General features: G+C 40.2%; 1 long non-coding RNA gene and 1 pseudogene across 1 annotated transcript in view; one reads left to right on the top strand and one right to left on the bottom strand.

Moving 5' to 3' along the window:
* Positions 1–2,470: 2,470 nt before the first annotated feature.
* The window catches only part of LOC137984605 (uncharacterized), a 26,599-nt gene continuing 6,569 nt past the window's right edge, over positions 2,471–22,500 (top strand). Inside the window, exons 1-2 of the long non-coding RNA XR_011119121.1 lie at positions 2,471–2,538; positions 3,362–3,589. This is a non-coding gene — a long non-coding RNA (uncharacterized lncRNA). The remainder of the gene's footprint in view (positions 2,539–3,361; positions 3,590–22,500) is intronic.
* Positions 16,528–18,889, bottom strand: LOC137985436 (uncharacterized; annotated as a pseudogene).

Here is a 22,500-nt window from a genome sequence, read left to right as displayed (position 1 = left end):
CAAAAGCGAACGCACGGGCCGAAATCCCGGGATGACTCGTTTGGTACGACGCTCCAGCGCCACGTCTGGAGGTACTGCATTTTTCTCTCTTTTTCAAACATTCCGTCAGCTCATGCGCAAATGCTCTGGCTTTCCGATACCTACCATATCAAAAAAAGATGCTGGTTTTTACAAGGAATTGACATTTCAGTTGATTGTACAGACATAAACGTAGATGTAAGAACCGTGCGAGTCTGGTCTTCTGGAAACAGAGGTGAGAGAGGGTTTCGTGCAGACTGGGACGCCTAAAATGCTTTGTTGCAAAGCTGGCGGTTTACGAGTTAAGTTTTCTCTCTTGCCTGTCTTTGGACGAATTCCAGGACCTACCGATACAATTTGGGCAAGTTTTGAGAGCCAAAAACTCAATTGTTTCCATATTTTAGACTTCTTTAGGAAGAAATTCTATTTTCAACGTTTTATACTTGTGTGTTTTTACTTTTTGAGGAAAAAGCTGAGCGGCAGCTCCCCCCCCCCCCCCCCTCCCTTGGTACGTTCCTGTCTGTGTCTGTTGATTGACCATTGATAGGCTCGTCTTGTCTTGTAATTTATTCACGCAATTTTTCGCTCCACGTTTCTTTTAAAAAATTATATCTGTATGAAAAATAGAGAAGTTAAAGCCGTCTATGTGTTAAAGGTGAGAGGGAAAACAAAGCTCAAAATCCTTTTCAAATCCTCATGTCATATAACAGACACTTAAATCAGAAACCGAGGCTTTCGGTTGCTGAAGCAAATCGCTGATTGAATCTGCAAACAAATGAGCCTCAAAATTGGAAAGAATTCATTTCTCTAGACAAAATAATACCAGCATGAAATAACACTATCCGGATCGCGGACATAAATAAGGAGACAAACGATCCTTGTGAGAAATAAAGAATGAGAATTTAGGGAGGTTAAGGAGGCTCGAAAGGGTTTCAACACTTAGCAGACTCTCTGTTTAGATCAAACAACGCTACAACAATGTATCACGTAACAAGAATGTTATGGTACCATATAAAATACCGATTATTCCCAAACAAGATGTGATCATTATTGTGATGTAATAAGTTACCTTGGCAACGGGAAAGCCCAGCAAAAACACCCTGTATTTTGGATTTAGTTGCTCATATCTCACAACAAACTCGGTGACCCCCTCTTTTTTATTGCTGAAAAGTGATTAGAAGATCACGATGAAACTTTCGGCAAAGTTTAAAAAAATTCTGTCTACATGACTCAGAGCTATCTTTAAGAAATCACAAAATTAATGTGGCTCTGAATCCATCAAACAGATTTTTTTTAAACTTTGCAGAAGGTTTCACCATGTCCTTCTGATTGCTTTTCAGAAATAAAAAATGGGGGTCACCCAGTTTGTTTTTGAGATACAGGCAGCTAAATACAAAATAAAGGGTGTTTTTACAGAGCTTGCCCGTTGCCACGGTGGCATATTACGTCACAATGATGACTGTATCCTGTTCAGCCATAATTCATGTTTCATTTGATACCACAATATTGCCAATACACGATACAACGTTGTGGTGCCGATCCTTCTAATAAGAGCGTCACTTGGAAGTGTTGAGACTGGTTTGAGCCTCCTTTAGCAAGGACGACACGACGACGAGATCGCCACAAAACAATAGTCTTAATTAGCAAAGACAATAACTCTGCACGCCCTGCACGTGCGTTTTATATTTTGATACATTTCTTTGCCGTTCTTGTCTCGACCACGACGTGCAAAGATCAAATTTGAGGCCCCGTTCTCACCAATTTCATTCTTGGAATGTCGGACTCACACTTTCCATGCCGAGCGCCTTGGAGTAATCGCAAAATTATGACAATAATTAACGAGAAATAATATTTTTAGACAACGTTATCATAGCCGTCGTCGTGGTCCTTGTTTAAGGTCCTTTACCATTCCGGAAACGAAAATACTTTTTTTTTTTTAAATAGTTTTTTGTTGATTAGGAGGTACATTTTCAGCTGTGGCCACTTCTTGCAGGAATGATTTCTTTGTGAAAAGGGTTTTTTAATTGTATTTTTTAAAAGCCTCCAGAAACAACACCTTTAAGGACCTCCAAACTGTGTGACACATTCCTCCCTCCAAACTGCTATATTTATTTAAATTATCAGTAACAATTTACTACATTTGGTTTTTCTTAATTACCATGATAATTAGCCCTCTTTCATTGTAGTGCACTGTCCACTTCCTCCCTCCGATCGGTCATTGTTTTTAGCTTTTTCATTATGTCGTATCGACAACTTTTCCGTTACGAATTCTCTTTTTTTTTAAGTCTTTTGCTACGAGAGACATTTCTTTGGCACTCCAACCGAATAAATCTTTCGAGGCATTTGGATTTAAAAAATCGGAAAAATAATTTACATCAAAGCGTGACTCACGCGTGACAAAATTATTATCGCGTGATGCGCAGAACATATGCGCAGTAACGATAAATGGACCCACGCCATGAAATGAAATGCAACATGTGTTTTCGAGGACGAGGGACATCTGTCTAGCGTTTGCTCCAGGTAAGAGATCTAATCTTATTTCATGTTCATGTTGAATTATTGCATTGGCTGAGGACTTAGTAGTTACTTGCCGCTCCGTCAAGGAAACGGCATACAAGGCGTTAGCAATACTGTTCGACTGTGTGGGACCCAGTTTTTAATAAGTTAAGTTGAGATGGTTCAAAGCACGTTCGTTCCTAAATCGCTTCGACCGCATAGATAGTGCAACCGAAATGCTTTCGGTCTTAAAATGTTAACCTCAAGAAAGCAGGCGAACTATAGCTTGGCTGTGTAAAAGGGGAAACCGGCTAATCAGCTGGTGCTCAACTCAGCTGGTACTCAACTCGCTCGGATTTAAAGAACACGCTTTGATATACACAAGCGGTTAGTATAAGTATACCTTTTATGAATTACGGTCGTTTCGCCTACCGTCTTTTCGCCTACGTCCAATATGTCAGTTCGCCTACGTCTTAAACTCCGTAGACAGTTGATTAACCTACTCAAAGTGCGCTGTCGGAGTCAGTCGATTTCATTCGTCTTTGGTGTTCAAACAACAAATGTTATCCGTCGCTTTTGAGTTAACTTGTCTTCATACGCGTAAAATCAAACCTACGATGACATAAAATTATGAATTACGGTCGTTTACGTGAAAATCGCCGCTTTTGAGTTGCGTTGACTTCGTAAGCGTATAAACAAGTTATAATTATGCAAATACAGTAGAATCTCCGCCCCTTAAACAACATTATTAAGGGGTGAAGTTGTTTCAAAAGAAGCAAAATCAGTGCATTTGTTGGTGGTCGGCACGGCACGCGTATATAATGACTTATCATAAATTGTTGTCCAGAATTCCAAAGAAACATCATTATCAAGGTGTGAATTAGCAACTTGACACGTTAGCTCAGTGCCGAGCGGGATCTGGAATAGGAAGACAGGACAAAGGAATTGAAAGAGGAAAGCTGGGACGAAAAGGAACAAACACGGTGTGAGCAAAAAGAGTAAAGAAAAGAGGGTGGGGGAAAAAAGAGAGGGAGGGAGCAAGAGAGAGAGAACAGGATCCACTTTTAATCATCCCGTAAGTATAGATTAGCCATGTATAGATACGTATTGTTCTTCAAAACAATAGTGTGAATGCATAATTAATTTGTCCTGCATGCATAATGAGGTAGGGACCTGTGCGGAAATCATTCCGTACTTTCTTCTCTGGATCCGCTTTAACTTGTTGTCTGATATAAGCTTGATGGTGATAAATGTTAGGCGGTCTTCACGATGAAGGAGTTCAATTAACAGGTAAAACTCTAATCTGCATTTGCCACCGGCTCAGCAGTTCAGAACGTTGTGCCACCCCTCTGGCTTCCCATTCTCTTCTCATCAACCAAAGAAATCTTACCCGAACAACCGGGCCGTAGATGAAACGAAACATATGACTTGAGGATGTATGTATACGTCCTTGGTTGCTGAGTCATGTGTGCAAGGACGTATATATGTTCTTGGCACTCAAAGGGTTCATGTAAGAGCAGGGTTGTCATTAAGTTTTGAAGCAGGTGCAACACTCAAGATTTCACCTGTAACAGGTATGTAAATGCATGGCCAAAAGGCCATGTTAAGGAAGGCAGAAAGGGCCTGAGTCCTTAGGGGGTTTTGGGGGCCTGCTCCCCAAGAAAATTCTTAAAATTAGACCCTCGGTAAATCATTTTCCAGCACTCCGAGCTGCAAATTGTGTATTTTCTCAATCAAAAAGTGATGAACATAAAACAGGGCAAAAAGATTAACTTCACAATGAATAACTTAGATATTTACTAACAATGTGGAAGTGGTCATGCATCACATAACCATGAAAAATGGTTAGTGGAATCCCATTTATATCAAGTACGGTGCATTGATAATGATTTTGTTGCTGAAAATGGTGTCGGAATCCAACAACTATTGATTGGGGGTGTTCTCCAAAGGTTGTTTACAGAAAATATGTGGACAAGGCAGCAATTATATTTTCTTTAGAAGGTAAATGTACATTGTATTATATAAATTTCAATTTGGTTTTCCCTATGAACATTAATTCAGCAGCAACCATCACCCATAACATTGACTGGGCTCAGCCATAACAGGTGTTACAGGTTATGGCCCCTAATGACAGCCCTGCATAAAATCTCTCCCTCCCTCAATAAAATATGGTACCCACAAATGACACCTATGGGTACAATTAAAAGGAACCAAACTTAAAGATCTTATAGCATTATTGCCATGTGCAAATTAATTTTGAATTCTCAGGGTTGGAAAGTAAAAATTTGTAACACTTTCCATCTGCGTGAGTGAGCTTCAAATCGCACTCGCCCAGATCGGTTTTCTTTGCCCAGTCTCCTTCATTAAAAAAGTGGCCCCTTCCCTCTCCCATGAATACATGTAATAAAATATACAACCATTTATGTTTGATGCCCTGGGCATCTTCTCTGGGTAGAGTTTTGCCCTGTCACACTGGGTTTCTAGGACACATGGGGTGCACTTTTCTTGTGATAAATTGTTTTTTTTATATAGATTGTGCACAAATCAATAAATTTACTTGAGGTTAGAACGTTCTGCCTTTCTAATGCTTTTCTGTTCTCAGCACACCATATACCTTTTTTGCGATTTTGCAACCATGGACGCCAACTTGCCACTTTGGTGAAAGTTTCTTGTCTGTGTTTTTGCGTATTCCAGAGGAGTGGTATACTTAACACTAACAGTATTCTTATCACTAGTTACTTTTGATACAGACAGACATTTTGACACCCAAGCGGAAGTCATTTTTGTCTGTGTACGAACCAAGTTTGTTGGATATTTCTGAGTTGTTAGCTACTGCTTGTGGACAGTGTACTTATTTAAAAGCAGACAGTGAAAAGTTATGGTTAGTTTGAATAATATATTCTACATGAAATGCATGCTCGCCAAACCAGGCGAGTGATCCTTCATTAGTACTTGCCAACAGAGTTCTGAAAATCACCTGGGCGAGCGGGTAAATGTTGATTTCTAACACTGAATTCTCTACGTCAAACAAAATTGCAGATGATAAATACAACTAACAATTAAATTATAATATCAAGATATTTTCCTGAATGAAGAAAAAGCATAGTCTTGTTGTTTGAATAAAATATTGAAATATTTATTACAGTGAATAAGTAACAGTGTTTAAATGTAATAATCTTAAGTTTGATAGAAAGTTAGCCCATATGACAACAATGAGACAACAATGCAACAAACAGCAACTGTAACATTTGAAATCCAAGAAATTACCTTTAAAGAATGAAATCTCACCTCATTAGATTGCTAAAAATTGCTCAGTTAAGTGAGCTGATTTGTCTGCAATCATTTTTAGATTTGGGCTTGTAAGAATCATGGCTCTGAACTTATCAACTGGAATTTCAGAAAAGATTTTTCAGTGCCAGCAACTTTTAAAAACTTTGAGTAGTATTGTTAAATTGATTGAGGTTGACCAGTTTCTCTTTTCTGGTCTTGATGACCAAGTGTGAAACAATCTTTCATTTTGATGTCATTGGAAGAAGAGGGAAGTTACACTGTTGACATGTTATTGTCTATTGGTCTGGTTTTAAATCAATTCAGTGATTGAAAATAAGGCAAGAGGCTGTGCTCTTGATTTGGAGTACGGTACAGTTCATTGACCTTCGACAATGTGTTCTTGAATACATGTAAGTGTGACACAGAGATACCTACCTTGATGATATCATCAATATTTTAATGATGGTTGTAGATTCATTGGTGTTAATGAACTTGATGTGATCAAATATTTGTACTGTCAAGTTCTTTAAGTGATAGTTCTCACCAGTACAGTATGTGCTTGGTTGATACAGCCTTCCCAGTGTACAACTTTAATGATCTTTGTCTCATCGCTTACAGCTGTATGTGACAGTTTCTCTTATACATGTATGCTGATTTTTCTTTCTTCATGACAACCTGTTTATTTTGTTGCTTCTTCAAGCTCTTCACCTTGATGTCCACAGTTTCATACATGTCTTTTGAAATGCATCCTGCACAGAGCACAAGTGATTGCCTAATGGTTTATTGTTAGGGAAATCTGACAGTGTAATTTTAGCAGTTTTTGCAATAGTTTATTCTTGGAAATCTGCACCATGGTATCTTTTGTTTTCTTTGGCTTTGTCTCCAACAATCTTGACTGGTGATTTGTTTGTGGAAGCTGGCTACAAATGTACATGTAGTCTCAATTTATGTGTGTATAGCTGACAGCTCTTAATGACTCGCCATTGGCTGTTTGGATGGCACAGTCCAAAAAGTTGCAGAGTTGTTTTTGGTGCTTTTGCTGCAGCTAAGTGAATGGATATACATGTACATGTATCCTAAAAATCAATGCATTTTAACATTGTCTGGTGGATAGCTATTTCAACTGCTCAGTCAAAGGTAGTCTCCAGGTTACATGGCACAGTCTTCCCTCACCAAAGCTCAGTGAGGAGATATGGGACATTTATGGCACAAGTGTGGGAACGATATGGGTTGAAGGATGGTGATTGTATGAATAATTTATGACATGGTCCCATAGCATTATTATAACTTCAATTTCTTACATTGGTATTCGACAGTTCTAACCTAATTCTATGGGCTTGCTACATATTTCATAAAAATCTATACCATTCCTATAGTGTGAGATTGGTATGGTCTTCTAGGTTTGCCATAGCATTAGTATGCTGGGCTGCTGGCAATCATGCATGCTTATGCAGCATGCACATGAATCAATAGAATTCCCACAGTATGGGAAAGGTATGGTCCCATACCATTGCCATTACCATCATTATGTGTACAGCTTGGATGATACAAAAAAAATACAACAATCTATATATACAACAACAAAAAAAACGAAATTTTTTTCATTTCTTTCTTTCTCTATTTTGAATTTGAAAGGAAATACAGTGGAACCCCGCTCTATGGACACCCATATTTATCGGACAGTTTCATTGTTGCGACGAAAATATCATATATTTTCTCCAAATTTACCCTCTTAATATAGATACTGGTTATGTCACACTGTCTATTTTCATTGTCACAATCATGTGCCAATCGTAGACATTGTACCCTGTTCAAGTAATGACAGATTTCTATGGGTTAGTAAGATGTTTTACTAATAAAACAGAAGCAAAATAGCATGCCATGTTTGATTTTGATCAGTTTGTCCTTGTTGTTTGTCCGGTGTTTGACCCTTGTACTATAGTGCCTTAATCAAGTTTTCTGCCTCCTATTACAGTTTCACTTCCTTGCTTTTTCCTACAGTCGTTGCTCATAACCTTCTTCCTCTTTGACGGCCTTGTTGTGTACAGTTAAAGTTGAGAAATTAAACAACATACGTTTTCTAGACGAAATGTCAGCTTTAATCATTAAAACGTGTGTGGGACATTTTTCTGAGAGCCCGCTTAATACTTACACCTGGATAATACGGACAAGATGGCATGTCCCCTTGGTGCTCGTATTAACCTGGTTCCACTGTATTCGCTAACAATTTGCCACACAATAAAAAAGGGATAATTTCATTGCATTGGAATAATTTACAGCTGTATGTACAAGTATTATGAGAGAAAATTAATTGTAAAAATATGAGGACGATTTGCACAATGTGCATTTTTAGAGAAGTATAATGTAAAATGTTCACTGCGATCTATCTGCACAAAGTTTGGGGGTCTCCTGGCCTCCATGCATTTCATGTTACAGTAGTTTCTTGGTTATAAGGCGCAGCTTTTTTTTTCAAAGAAATTGCTTGTTGGCCCCAGATGTGATGTAAACTCAAGGTGCATCTTATAGGCAAGTATCTTCTTGCAACAAAACTCTCGCAGGGATGGTTCTTCAGTCTTTTGTCGCCATCTTGTCGTCCATCATGCTGTTCCAGTCGTCCCTTTACAGCAATCCCAAGTGAGTCATGATTCTTGGGGCTTTCTTTTGTGGACGAAAGGTTGGTTGTAGATGAGAGGAATATGTTTTGTAGGTAGGGGAGTATTGGAGAATTATACAATGCGCATGGGGTATTTGTAAGGAAAAGCTGATGAGATTTGGTAACGATCTTAATGGATTTTGAAGTTTGATGTGTGGTTGCCAGGTTTTGACGGATATTGAAACCTAACAATCTTGTGTTTTCTACTCTATTTAGTCTACTGTTATTGCTGGTGATAGAGTGACAACAAAAATTGATTGTCTTTCTCAGAGAGTGAAATAAAATAAATTTTGTCTTATCAGGGTGCAAGGTTAGTTTGGCTATCTTTGAACTAAGTGGCCAATAGGGAAAGTTCATAGTTCATGATTTTAATTAGCTCCGAGATGTTCTTGTGCTGAAAGAAAACATCGATGTCATCTGCAAAAGATATAAATGAGAGGTAATTTAAACTTGTAAATAAGTCATCACCGTATAAAAGAGCAAATAGTAGACCAAGTAAGGAAGAGAGCTTCTGTGACATAGTATGGCTGTGTAAGCACATGCCAAAAAGATAAGCCTCATTTGTGTTTAAGTGTCCTGATTACAAGAAGTTAACCTGGCTTGAGCCTGTGATCCAGTCAAAAGCCAGTACCTGGTGAGCAGTTTACTTAAAAAAAAAAACAAAAAAAACAAAACAGCTGACCTCAATGCTCTATTAAACTCATCAACAATAGATAACCTTGGGGAATGGTGCCTAGAAAGAATGGTGGAGCCACGAACACTCTGAACGCGTAGGGGTATCCATGACAGCCCTGTGAGCGGCAACCACGAGGCACCGTCACACTGAACAAGCAGTGGAAACACAAATACTTACCCTGTACTTACCATGGGAAGAGGAGGGGGGGGGGGGTTGGGCCGGGAGAAAGGCTCTAGGAAAACAGCCCAGCAGCGAAAAACACATGGAATGACTTGACATCTGACACTGAGCGGTAAACTACATAAGGCCCCTGCACTAAACCCCCCGGCCACCCCACACACCAACTCTGTGAGATACTGCTGGCCATCATAGCCCCAGGCCCATGCTTGGCAACCATGCTGATTATCTGGTCGAGCTTAATATAGTGCATAGAGAAATCGTCAGGATTAATACCATCGTTCACGCTTGAGCCCCGAGGGATGACAAATCCACGATGAGGCGCCATTTGCCCGGTTGACCTTTTTTGGGGATTACTCTGAAACTGCTTATTTGTAAATTGGGCAAGGGGGGAGAAGGGAATGGGCCTGCGACCCTACATCATGAAACCTCGTTGGCCAGATAATCGTCAATCACCGTCGAGTTCTGGAAGGCTGACGGTTTATTCTTTTTGGCTACCTGTAATCTGCGAGTGGGGCGAAATCCCAAACGAAAACCATGCTGGAGGCCGTCGAGAACATAAGAGCTGCTGAGCAACATTCAATGGGGAAACCACCGACACAGGATGAAAAACGGGATACCCTAAAAGGGAAAAAGCAAGGAAACAACATTTTGGAATGGTATGCTAGCACTGAGATTTTAATATTCACCAACGCACAAAACCGACGCAGGTCAAACAAGTTTAATGCTCTACCAAAAATACAGAACAAAACAAAGGCATACAACTACCACGAAGCATAAACTGGGAATGCTTAGGAACAAAAACGCAAGCCGATGTCCCTGTATAATGAAATCTATGCGCGAGGCAGATACCTGAAAACCTACTGAAGTGCCTCACGAAGGGCGCCCTAAAGTCACATAAATTGAACCTAAAAAATTAACGCGAGGTTAACACAGTCACTGGCAACTAGGCAAACGGGCTAAACAAAACAGAAAGGAAAGGGAAATTAAAAAAAAGGTAAAACAAACAAAAACACACAAAAAAAAGCAAGACATGGTAACAACTACATTGCCAGCAGGGCACAGCCAGCTTTAAGTCAAATACGTCGAGCCTTGGTACGTGAAGACGACCCAGAGACGCTTGGGGAACAATCACGACGTTTGGAATCTTCACGGCGGCCCTTGTCTGGCTTGGTCAAACATGCTCTCGCACGGTGAGCGCTCGAACAGAAAGTGCACCGATGTGCATAACGGCACGATGCGAACGGAGCCGTGCAACGCCCCCTATTCCACGACTTGCAAACAACGGCGGCCAACGACGATCCTGGGGGCTCGAGAGACTCGTGAGATTGGGCCAGAGAAGAGCTGCGAACTGACAAACCAGCCGTGTGAAAATTAAACAATTCCGCATTCACGAGGGACCAATCTGTAAGGCGCGTAGCGGCAGCGTGTTTGCGGAAGGATCGATCGTAATCGAGCCACACTCCCCAGAAAAATGGCGGTAAGTACGCAAGATCAAAAGCTGGTACTGCATCAAATCCTTCCAGCGGTGAGGAAAATGGTTAACCAAAATGAGAGAGAAAATGGCAAAAGCCTCCATCCACGACGCAATGTCTTCGATGCACCGGCGTTGTTTCGTCAATTGAGAAGTCAACACAAGCTGGTCATCCAATAACAGTTGCGGTTCTGGATCTTTCTGTACCAAGTTGACCGCCAACGGATCACTCAAGTCGATGAATTTGCCTGCTACAATCTGGGCGACGATCTTAGCCGGAACAGGCGAGAAACCGGGACCAACAACGAACGCTTAGTCCAGCAGCGGCGAAGGAAGCACGGCAGAACGATCAGCGATATCGCGAATGGCACCATTTTGCAAATTGGATATGTGTACTGTGCTAGAAACGGACGGCGACATCGAGGGAGTCTAAAACGTCGACACAAAAGAAGGCACAATTACAGACATAGACTGAAGTGGCCTACCTTGATGCGACAGTCCTCCTCCAGCGGCCAGAAAACTGTTGGCTGAGCTGCACAGCGAGGGAGTACCGCTCTGAAGAACACCTCCTGAACACCCGCCCGCCTGCACAATGGACAAAACGGGAGGATTTGCCAAGGCCGGAAACCACTGAGGCGCTGGGCGAAGCGGTGGTGAGCGATGACGCCTGATTGTTGGCTCGTTCAGCAGCCAAAGCAGCTTGCACCGTGCGGGCAATAAAAGAAGCCATCGCCGACGAGATTCCAGCATCTGAATTGGACGCCTCAGGGGCTTGCAGATCGCCAGTTTCCACCGCGGGACGAATATCAATATCGCTGGGCGTGCAAAACAGCAAAACAGGAGCCGTCTGTAAACTGTTGTTCGTATTTCTCGTGGCCGGCATCATAAAGTTAAACCGAAGCGTCCGAAGGCAAAGAAAAGCTCTAGGAAAACAGCCCAGCAGTGAAAAACATGTGGAATGACTTGACATCCGACACTGAGTGGTAAACTACATAACGCCCCTGCACTAAACCCCCCAGCCACCCCACACACCAACTCTGTGAGATACTGCTGGCCAGCAATATTGTTTCGCGTTTAACTTAGCCTAAATTACATTTAGCCACATTAAACTAGAGCCCACAATATGGTCGCATGATACTGGTCAGCAGATACCTTGTTTTGACAGGTGTCAATTGACCATAACATGGATTTCCCATATCAAAGATGCATGCTGTAAACAGCTGCCATGTTGAGCATGTTGATTATTATTATTATTATTAATTTTTTTATTAGGATAATTATTAGGATAATTATTAAATTATTGGGCAACTTTGTTGTGCGTATGCACCCACGAGCAATACCGTTGGCCATGACTACCATGAGAAAAGCAACTTGTGTGTTCCTATGAGTATGGTGCTTCAGGGCTGCTGGATCTCCGCTATAAGTTAGAATAATAACATGCCAACAAATGCTTGGACAAGAAGGCTGTTCAATAGCTGGTGGCCACCTCCACTCTTTTGCTTTTGCTTGTATCCAGCAGTTACAACACAGTTCACTCGGTGACCCATTTGAAGATGACCCAATGTTGTCTACAGGGGTTGAGTCCATTTTGTTCTATGAAATTTTTCAACTGCTTTCAACTTAGAGATGCAGTGCTTCACTCCTGAGTGTATAGACGAGTTACCAAAAGAAACAACTGCACTGTTGCTTATGCACATGGAGGGCAAACAAGATATGGGCAAATATTGGTCTTTTTGTCAAATGTGTTGATTCAGTTGTGACCTGTGGAGCTGTCCTTGCTGAGATACCAAAAAGCATCATTGCCAATACCATGCTTTGCTGGGCTGTCCAGTCGATCACATTTTTCCCATTTCCAAACTTAAGTACCGGTATGACATTTTTTATACCATCTGTCTCAAACAGATTGTAGGTGTATGTATTTATATGAACTCTACTGAAATTGATGTGGGTCAGGCAGCACATTTACCAAACTATTTTTAAAGAGGCTAAAGAGGTTTTCAACATCATATGGCTATGAACCTAAAGCCCTGGGCCATGTAGTTGAAAGGGGATCATGCAAAAAAGGCTCAACTGTAAATAAACAAGAATTTCTAGGTGTGTAAAATACATTGCGTTTAAAAACAGAGGTTCAATAAAAATAATACCAAAGTGTTAAGAATTCCCATTAGGTTGCAACTTTCTTGGAAAATGGCTGCTACTACAATAGCTTGCTATTATCAGGCATGATTCATACTGTGTCATATGCCTCATTCAATGAGGGTGATACACAAAGGAATGGTGGTTTTGGGACACAGAAAGTTTGGCAGCGGGTGTCTGACTTTGGCAAAGTAAGCAGTTGGTCCATAAGTGAAAATCACTACAAAGAAGTCATGGGAAAGTTGTGACAAAGAAATGCCTTAAACCTTTGAGTATGTATTTAATTGAAGATTGCTAATATATATTATTATCAGTCATGATCCATACTGTGTCATATGCTTCAGCTTTCTATCATTGAGTGAGGGTGATACACAAAGGGATGAGGCTCTTCACTTCTTCTTAGAGATCTATAGCAACGTGCCCTGCAATGGAAATCTTCCAACTGCTGACATATCCCTCCCAAAAGAACTTATAGCTTTTCTCTCCAGCATTCTTTTTTCTGCCTTGCTCGAGCTATGAAGACCATTTTGTTGGGCTACATTTTGGAAAATTCCGCAAGGATTTTGACCATGTCTGTTCTTTGTTGAATAAACAACTACACAGTACCACAACGCACATGATTCACACAACTAGTGCAAGTGGCTTCCATTTTGCAAAGCAATTTAAATGGAACCTCGTTTTCACACAATGTAAACACCCAATTCAATGTCACGTGTGTCTTAGCCAAATTTGTCTATCGCATATTCTTTGCCCCACAGAGTTTCATGGATTATTCCTTGTGCAGCAGGTATGGAAATTCTATGGACCATTGAACTGTACACAAGCCATATCATTTCCATATATGCATGACATAAAAGTGCGTAAACTTTGTGTTTTACTGCTATGGAATAGCTGTGGTTACTACATGCCCATACATTGTAGGTTAACCATACAGTGCTTGGCATGTATTTTTCTTTCTATGCAATCTTTCCATATAATTTCTGAAGACTCCATATCAATTCCACTTCCCTTTCCAGCCTTCCCCATACAGTTCCCAGATATGGGTCAGATATGGCCCAGCCTTTGCCATATCATTCCCACACCTTTTCCTTGGTAAGGGTTAGCATGATGGAGGCTGCACTCCATGCAATTTACTTTAAATCGATATTTTATCATGAACCACTAACGTTTCCTTAGAGGTATTCCAAGTTCTTTCTCCATCTGTTTCTTTGATTTTGTTCAGCTACAAAGTTCTTTCATCTAGTGATGTCAACAATAATGCTTCTCATCCATAATGGTGGCAAATTACCCGACATGACATTGCTACATTTTGTGACATTTTGAAGAATGGAGTGGAGATCACCTGTAAACATCACACAGTATATGTGTACATTATTTGCTAACTGACTATTGTTTTTGTTTACTGGAGTTTCAACCGTTTGTTTAGACACTCTTTGGCAAAGAGGGCAAGAGAGAAGGAGAAAGGAAAAAAATCAATGAAGAGCAGTGTATTGATGTGTTTTAGTTAATACAAACAGAGACATACCTGGAAGAAGATTGCTCCATGTCGTTGTAATAGGGAAATTAGAATAAAAACATAAATAAGGGGCATTAACCCATTGACTCCTACGAGTGGGACTTCATAGTAGATTTTACTCAAGGCTGTTTAACGCCAGACGATTTTACTTGTCAATTGGTTAACATCCAATCCATTTAAACTATACAAGAAATATAGACCACATTGTGATTAAATATGTCCAAGAATTCATTAAACAAGACTTTACTTTTTCTTAGTTAATAAGCAATGCATATATATGTGTGAGGCATCCTTTGGGTAGTAATAACTGTTGGGTTTTATTGTTCTTTCTTTAAATTTCAGAATGTTTTTTTGTATGGTTTCCTTCTCTTAACCTGATCTCAGCAACGTTTTTGCTCTCCCTATGACTCATTACATGTATTTCATGACTCATTACATGTATTTCATGTAATTCATCTTTTAGTGCCCTTGCCATAAGTTAGGCAGAAAAAAATTGGTCCTTAAGTATTTGAATGGATAACCATCCATAACTGGCTGGAGTTGAAATAAGTCAGCAATGGCAATAATACCAACCCTACCAAATGGCAGTGAATGACCTTTGATATCCTTTAATCTATTTTTGATTAGTGTATTAAACATTGTATTGCCCAACATAAATATCTCAACTGTAAATACTGTTGCAAGCACCAAAAGACATGCAGGCTATACTTAACAACCTTCATTTTATTTCTCCAGTAAACTGAGTTGATTGGTCTGTGCCGAACACACGCGAAACACTTCTTTGAGGCTAGCCTAATCTATTGAGTTACAGTATTGGTTTACAACATCTTGAAGCAATTAGCTCTGATCACGGAATGAATACAAACATTACTGTAAAACACTAGCCTATTGTAAAAATACATCAATGGGCTACACAAAACAAAATGTAACTTTCGCAATACACTCTCCTATTTGACACCCAAGGGATCAGATACTTGTCATGCAAAAAAGAGAGACCAGTAATGATTGGACAAAAAAAGGTTCCATCATAATTCAAGCATTCAGTTCAAGCTTCATTCTCCTCATCAGCGATTTCACAAACTTGCAGTTCAGCTGCAACTTGCAGCATCACGCCTTGGTCAGAAAGTATCTGCTTGTGGGTTTAATGTGGCTCCTGGAATTCGGGGATCTGCTCTTCTGTTGCAAGACAATTCAAGAGGGTATAATTACTGAATGACTCATTCAAGGCGTCTTCACTGCTGTCACAATTCCATCTAGTCCCAGTATGCTTTCCTCCACAATTTCAAGTCTGCACTTGTTCCTACCTTTACTCTCATCCCTGATTATCACGACATCTCCCCTTTACTTTGCCTTGAGGTTGCTTGTGATCAGTAGCATGGTACACATGTACAATCATGTAACACGCCAAGAAAATCAGAAATAATCTCAAGGGCTTTAAAAACCATTTGAAAGACTTTGTTTGTGGAAAGTATAAAGGTTTATTGCAAAATTACATCATTTCAGCACATTTTGATTAATTACGGAATATTTCTTTAATACCCAAGGTGTATTATGCTCCGCTCATTTTATTTGTTACCAGTAGTTAAAAGCAAAAGAGAGCAGACAATCAAGACTTTCACAGGTACTAATTATTCAAGGTCAATGTTATTGATATAATTATGGTAAAAGCTACAGAGAGGCAATTATATCTTTAGTTGTTCAGTGATAGAGTCCTCATTCATTGATAAGACTTCGTCGTGGAGGATTTTGGCAATTGATTCATCACCACACATCTCGGTCAAAGTAGTTTTCACTACAGTGCTGAGTTTTTTACTACCAGACCATACAGGCACTTGACAGGAGCTACGATGTAGGCAGACCCAAGTGTGAAATTGCGGTGTTGTGTGCATCTACTGCTTGGCAGAGCTTCAACTTCTTTCATCCAACGATTGTAGTGTCCTTTATCTGTGTTATCTTTGCTCTTACGGTGTCCCACTGATTGTGTTTGATCATTAGCACAGTAGACATACAAAATTATTGTGTAACATGCATCAAAAGTGCAAAATTTCTCCAAAGTCATGATAACACTTTAATTTGCACAGTAAAACACACTAAGGGCACTTTCTCCTAAGTTATTTAAAGACCCTGAGTGTTGGTCTGGCCGGAGTCGAACTCACGACCTCCTGCATGGCAGCCCGGTGTTCAACCAACTGAGCCACCGGTGCGCGGTACTGATAATCATCAGTGACGTCTTCTCTCAGTTCAAAAGGGCCTTCACTGGTAACTTTCAGCAGGTAATAATCATAGGAATCATCTTCATCTGCTGCAATGGCAATGATGCTGTCTTTGCCAACTAGATCAGCCACATGAAGGTGGACAGGCTCAACCATGCGAGTTTCACTTTGGGCTCGTGTTGTAGCAGCAGATGCCTCCCTCTGTAACATGATCTCCTGCAAGCCATCAACCAGTTCCTTGTTCTGTCAGTCATCAACGTTGTCAAAGAGACACAGTAACAGGATCGCTTCCTCACTAGGACCTTGCATTGCTCTGGGGTGGTAAATACAGAGTGCAATTTATGGATGCCCTTAACAGTTTCAAACTTGCGTCCTTCGCGATTACTTAAAATTGCATCAGGACCCTGAGATGGAACATAGAAAAAAATTCTTCTATTCAGGCTGACTGATTTAGAGCGAGAAGGAAATGACTGTGCAGCTTTAGAGAAATGACTTGTTAGATGGTCACACAGGTCTTTGGCATTGGTTACGCTTGCTGTTCCACGTACTACTGCAAGACTGGCCTGTTGCGTTACATGGGATCCAGCAGCAGCTTGCTTGCCTTTCGCATGGGATGATTCAAAGACGTTTCTTTGAATTGTGAACCCAAAGTTTGCAAGTGAACATGACAAATCCCCAATGCAGTGCTTTGATTTGTACTGTGCTGCACAAGTATCTGTAAACTCGTGCAGTTTGGTGATGTTCAGCTGCATATCTGTGAGATATTTTCCCACTAGCAACTGGGCGTGGTGCACAAAATCATAGTCCTGTACTGGATCATCACTGATCACAAAAATGTGTTTCTTTATGATGATGGGCTCCTGAGCAGTGCTTTCTTTTCCATCATATTCAGATGTGTGTCGAAGCAGGACAGTGATGTGAAGACTTGCCTTGTTCACATCAAAATACTGGGATTGGATTTCATTTTGTCCTTTGCAAGAGTAGCTCTCTGAGTAGTCGTGAATGCAGACAGCATGTCCAAGAGGTAGGGTTTCTAGTTGTTCATCAAGCTGCTTTCTCTGCCAGATAGCCATGAACTGGTGGTAGGGTAGTCCTCCAGCAGCTGAATGAAATACTGGAAAAGTTCCTTGGGACATGTTTTAATTCAATTGATTTTTTCGAAACTTGACACACTCACTGAATACAATCCATGCTTCTTTGTGTTTGCGGCATAAACAAGACCTTTTGTCCCGCTCCTTTAACAAAATATGGTCTTAGGCCCTCAAATTTTCTTTGAGAAATTTTAACATCAGGGTTGGCTGCACGAAAATTAAAGTTCTGCTCCAGCACGTGTTTGGTATTTTCTATGTACTGTTTTGGGCCAGTTCGTTTCTTGATGATATCCTTCTTGTCTCCTGTTGGTCTACTAGCTTCAAAAGTCCAATACAGGCAGACAGAGTTTTTCACTTCCTCAGAAAGTGAATCCACTCTGGGCTTCCTCTTCATCAGTAGCTAACTTGGTTCTTCTCCCTTAAGGACCTCAAACCTGCGCTTTATTCCTCGACTAACAGAACGTCTATCTTAAGAAACAAGCTTTGAAGCAGTTGAAGTTAGCCTCTTTTCTTTCACTGTTTCACCAAACGCAAGTGATTTGATTGGAATGCAGCGTGGCCTTCATTTTTCTTGTTACGCTTCAAATGTTTGATACCACTGGTTAGGTCTGATGTGATGGCTCTGAAAGCTTCCATTTCCTTTTCTTCTTCTGGTGATTTTACCAGGCCTTTTTTGTCCAGTGACTTTGTTGTTTGTGGACTTTGGACAAGCTTTTCTACAACTTCTACTCTTTTACTTGATGTTGCCGGAAGCGCTTTTCTTGTTTTGTCAACCGCTCGCTTTTTGGCCATCCAACTTTTGAACACGGCCATATCCAGAGTTTCAACCGGAAGTGTTTCTTCTGTTTCAATAATCATTTCAGCAGCCTTTTTCTTACCCCGGTATTTCTTTGACCTTTCTCTGTCTTGGGCTTTCTTTTTTTCTTCTTTCTCCACTTTGTTTTGTTGTAATTTGCGAACTCTAGCTGTGCTTTTTTCCATTCCCACCTTCTGTAATTTTCCACAATTGTGCACGTGTATTCAAAGCCACGGCTTTTTTACCTTTTTGTTGCTTTCTTTATTAGCTTCTTTCTGTTTTTTTCATAGTGGGCTTTGTTGATAGCCTCCTTTTTTTTCTTTTGTACTTTTCTCCATCTTCTCATTGATTCTACTTTATTCTCATGCTCCATTGAAAACCATCTGGCCTAGTGAACGTGACCCAACCCCAAGGGACATTTGCATTTAAAACACGTGTTTTTCTGGACGTCTTCACGGCTATTTTCGGAGTTACGTAACAAAAAGAAATTGGCATGTTGTTTTGCTGTCTTTCGCGCGAGAAAATCCTACATGTAATTGGAAACTCATGAAGAAGGGTTTCACAAGGCTTGAGATTTAGAAAAACTCCTCTTGCGAGCTACTTACTTTACTTTCAAATGTGGCAGCAATCTGAAGGTTTTGGATCCATTGCGGGCATTTGGGAAGACTTTGACTTTCTTTTATACTTTTAATGGTGCATCAAACCATGGAGCGTTTCACAAGGCTTGAGATTCAGACTTTTTCTTACCGCGTTGGAGCAAATGGCCCTAGATTGTTCATATTTTCAGGAAAGAGTTCCTAGAAAGTGAGAATGCCATCTGCGGTGGTATTTTTATTGATCACCTCATTTTTGTAACCCTTCTGGGAACCTTAATTTTAAGTTGAGAGCAGTATCCTGACGCCCTAATTACGAGGTACTTTTTTGGAATTTTAACCATACAGATTCTAGTTTTAGAAAAGTCAAGTTATTAGGTTGAAAGTATGGTTGGTGTTTGTAAATTTAAGGTTTTTCCAAACAATACTGGGCGTTTTGGTCTAGATATATTTTTTCTCGAACAACATTTCATCTGTGTAAATGTTACGTGTGGCGGCCATATTTTTAATCAATTTTGTCAAACAAAAATTTCACCAAAGATAAGAGTGCAGTGAATATTCATGAAACTTTGCATATTTATTGACAAACATGTTTACCTTTATTTGTGTGAAATCTTACAAATATACGGCTTGTAATGAAGATATTTGGGAAGGAGTTTGTCACTCTCATTGTACACATGTATTGTGTTACTGATCGTTTATGTTGTGTCTACGTGTTGTCTGCATTATATTGGTAGCTGTACTCGCTCGGCTTTGGAGTTGTGACAAATGTCATGTCGTTGATGTCAATTTTTTTGGCCGTGGTGTATGCAATATTCTGCAGTTTCACTGTGTCCTGGTTTCCAAACTTTCTTTTAAGACCTTACTCTTTCGTGTTGAATACAGGAGGGCTTCACAATGTTCAGTTGTGGATGTTTGCAGTGTCACAGACTTGCAGTCGAGTGTGCAAGATTTGTTCTTCCTGATCAGGGACAAATCTGGAACATATCCTGTGACGGTTATAGATTTTCTCTTGAGGGCAATTTGCCTGGGCTGTAGGCCATCGTCTTGAATACCCTGATACCCATTATAAAACTTCGGTCAAAAGTGAAGCAGATATGAAAAGTGAAAGTCAAAAGTGAAGCATACATTTGATGTAATGGAAACAAGTTGAGTTTTAACATGACCAAAAAGGGTTATAACATAAAGACAATGAAACAGTTAACCCTTGGTTTGATGAAAGCATCTTGACGCTGTTTACAAGTAATAAACTGAAGGCACACATACACAAGTCCATTTTCTGTCTTGTGTTTTTTTGGCTGTAATGAAAACGGTTTCGCTGTTCCGATCGTTAAATGACTATTAACCTTCCCTATCTCATGTACTGAAAATTGTTGAACTTCAGTACATGAAATAACGTTGGGGTTTCATCTGCTGACCAAACAGACTCATTGTTGCCGGGTGATAAGAAAGGTCAATGATTATGACGTGAAAAATAAATAAACTAAAAAAAGAGATCACCTATATGTCCAAGTCATGTACCTCTTAATTTATCCCGGGAAATATCAAAACTCTGCTCAGGCAAAGCGTGTAACCTCTCCACTGGGGATGGAAGTCATATGACTTGGAAACATATATATATTTTGCTGTTTGTGTTTTTTCATTGAAAAGTGAATGTTACGTGTAGTGGTGGCATTTGTTGGGTGACTGGGTTAGATTGTGCTTAAATTAGTTTAATTTATGTTCAGGTTTGTGATGGGGGCTTTGAAGACAAATGTACTGGGGAATTTATCTTATTCTTTACTCTCTTCCGAGGTTGCTTGCAGTCTTTCTTGAAATGCTCCTCTCTGCCACAGTTGAAACAGCATTGCGGTGTTGATGGTTTATGCATTGGTGGTGGTCGTAAGGGTCTTTGGTAGGGATGTGTTCTCGTTGGAGGTAGTGTATATGGTTTGCGTGCATCTGAATCGATGGGTAAACATGATCTGGAATGTGAGTGGCATGATCTTAAGGGAGATGGTCATTTTGCGTGTTCTTTGCCATTTGCGTTCATTTGAAATGTTCACGGAAAGGTTCATGAAGTCTCCATTAACCCCCTCAACCTCTTGGGCTTCTCTCTTGTTCCTGGTTTGTTTCTTTCTTCCTGCCATGATCTTTTGGTGGGAGCTGGAGAGGCAGAGCGACAGTCAGTGGGAGCTGTTCCATATTTTCATCATGACCTCTCTCATGGCAATTGAGATTAATCCCTCACTTACGTCTGGCATGGTAGTTGGATATGATTCGCTGAAGACGTTCTCGCCGCATGTGAGAAGATGATCTTAGCTTTTCCCCCCTAGCATTATTGGAGTCGTAATTTCGATATTCATCTCCAAATGTTAAGGTAAATGATGTGGTTTATAATATTGACATGGTTAGTACATTTTGCTGTTTGTGAACGTAATTATAGTTTAATTTCTCAAATAATAGCTCTCGACAACAAGGGAACATCCACTTGTTTTTTTTTCTTTTGTGGTTAGGGGTTCTCATATACATTTGTTGGCTGATCGTTATCAGAGTTTGTCCCTCCATTTTCGTTGATGTGATTTCTTGTTGTGGTGACAATTATCTTGTCCTTGTCAGAAGTGTGGTGTGGTATTGTCTTTGTTTTTTCTCCTTTTGTAATGGATTTCGCCAGTGACTGTCATTTTAGGAAGCTCTTCATCTGAGAAACTGTCAGACCTTGTATCTGGTATCGGGTTGTTTCCCTAAGGAGACGTTTTGCATTGGGGCCTTTTTTTGGCTCTTAGTTAACGGATTATCGTTAAACTGTTCTCCTTCGTATTGTACATCATAAGATCTACTTGTCCACCTAGAAGTTAAAATGTAGGTACATTTGATATTGGGATTTTCCCTTTTGTGCCTTGGTTAAAGTGCCCCTGTGATAAAAAAAAACACTTCCTTTTTTCCTTCAGATTTTGAAAGTGTGTTTGCTTAACACCTGACTGGCAAAATTTTGAGTTTTGATTTTTATCCAAAGGCCGTTTACTTTGAGTGTAAGTTTTGGATTTCACGGTCCGCCATTACTCACTTTCAAAACTGACCGATTGGACCTCAGACAGTTGGATCCAGGGAAAAGTGACGTCAGAAGCTCACTAGCTTAAAATTTCAGCGTGTGAACGCAGCTTATGATATATGCAAAGCGCGAGTTTAAAAGTCTGAAAGCCCAAAACCCCTGTGCTGCATATTAATTCTGCGGCGTACACACGTATTGCATTCTTAAACTAGTGAGCCTTTGACGTCATTTTCTCCTCGATCCAGCTCTCTCAAGAACATAATGTTAGTAATGGCAGACTATTAAATAGGAAAATTACAGTTAAAATAAAGAGGTGTCTTTTTGAAATCAAGGCTTAAAACGTGGGTCACTTAGTGTTTT

This window comes from Montipora foliosa, chromosome 14 (genome assembly GCF_036669935.1).
Source record: "Montipora foliosa isolate CH-2021 chromosome 14, ASM3666993v2, whole genome shotgun sequence".
In the NCBI taxonomy this organism is placed as follows: domain Eukaryota; kingdom Metazoa; phylum Cnidaria; class Anthozoa; order Scleractinia; family Acroporidae; genus Montipora; species Montipora foliosa.
Note: the sequence above shows the minus strand (reverse complement) of the source record. Positions and strands in the feature narration are given on the sequence as shown.